Source organism: Rhinatrema bivittatum, unplaced genomic scaffold, assembly GCF_901001135.1.
Source record: "Rhinatrema bivittatum unplaced genomic scaffold, aRhiBiv1.1, whole genome shotgun sequence".
NCBI classification, from domain to species: domain Eukaryota; kingdom Metazoa; phylum Chordata; class Amphibia; order Gymnophiona; family Rhinatrematidae; genus Rhinatrema; species Rhinatrema bivittatum.
The window spans coordinates 45919-47810 of record NW_021821413.1 but is presented as its reverse complement, the minus strand read 5'-3'; positions in this window follow the sequence as shown (position 1 = coordinate 47810).

Sequence of the window (1892 nt, the reverse complement as noted above, 5' to 3'; positions counted from 1 at the left end):
TTAAAATTTTAAAACAAGAATGAGATCAGACACAATGATTCATTCACCTGTTATAGTAAACAAACATAATTAAACACAAATTCCATTACAATTAATTGAATAATATTTGTGTAATGTGTTCTTGTGTAGTATTCTAAAAAACAACCTACCAAGCACGGGACGGTTCAAGGTTCGGCGGACCTCTCAAGCCACCTAACCCTCGTGCAGTCGCAAATGGCGACCTGAAAATTATAGGAATATACAGGAAAAAGAATACATTGATTAATTATTACAACATGCCCATGTTTTGCCTTGACCTACTAGATTATTTTTTATGCAACATAGAAAAGTTAGTAATAACAAAATACTATTTAATTTATATTTCAATGTGGCATTCAAAATCCAAATACCACCATTTCAAAACAATAATATACCACAGATAATTGTATTTCCTTTGTAGTCTAGTTATTAAGTATTAATAATAGTATAGTATAGCGTAAGGGTGGACAGCAAGAAGATGAAAAGATGGAATCGGTAAAAAATGGACTTTATTGAAACTTGCCCGACTCTGGCCAAGTTTCGCTCTATCGAGCTGCCTCAGGGGCTGTGGCACATAAATATAAACAATTAAAAATACACACAAACATAAATATTTGTATCAACAAATAAATATGATAAAAAACATTTAAAACATAATAAATAATATAAATCCCAATACTAAAAAGAACAGCACATGTTTTTTGTGTGTAAAAAATAGTTTCATAAGACAACTATATGTGAGGAGATACAGATACTAATGATTGAAATATCATATCAAAAAGATGATAAGAAGAGTGGAAACACATACTTCAAAAAGACATGTTCTATAACGATTGTAACACTGCAGCATGCACTTCATCAAACAGCCTTTAGCTAGTACATGCAAAATGTGAAGAAAAAAAGAGATGGGTGAAAGCAAAAAATAATAATAAAATGATGAGATAATAAAATATATAATATATTAATGAATGATGGTAAATGATTATTAATAAAATGGTTACAATGGGAATACATGTGATCTACAGTATACAGAAACAGTAGAATTTAATCTTGTACCTTGTTGAACCATTTAACTTGGCTCTATATAATTCCAATGTTTTCAGAGATGAAAGAACATGAGTCAAACACATCGAGTCTTGACGTATTCTAAGACCTGTCATTTGCGATTCATGAGTCACTTGTGCAAGCGGTATTAATGCGATTCTTATAAGACAAAAACTTCAGTTAGCTTAATAATCTCAATATATTCAAAATCACTATCAGAAATTACTGTAAAAGATATGATGAACCCATATATAAGTAGAACTTAAAAAATGCATTCTGTCATTCTAAAATTCTTTTACATATACGGCTCAAAAAACAGCGAGTTGTATTGTTAATATCAAGCTGCTATATATCACTGAAACGATAAGTATATGAAAATATGAACAGATAATAAGAAACCATGGAAACGCATCGCATTGTAAAAACAATAATAAAACTCACTACATTTCAAATTAAGCAGCAATCCTTGTAAAAAGTGTGTTTAACTTTAATCGGGTGTTGTGCGGGGAACTGTCCACACGGACACACGTCAAGCAAGTGCAAATGTCATATGGGAATGAAGGCAAATCCAGATCAAAATCAAATCTAAAATCCAATAAAAACAATGAAAAAAAATAAAAATGCTTCACATCTATTTTAATAGTGGCTGTTCTAAAGAGAGTTACGTTGCTTGAGTAGGGCGGCATGCAGTGACCTATCTGCACAATTGCACACAATAAAATCTATGTAGCGACAGATTAAAATTGAAAACTCTTGTCCAGATTAAAAATGCTAGCTGATAAAACCAAAGTGAGCATTAAGCAATAAAATGTTGACTTATAAACTTTACC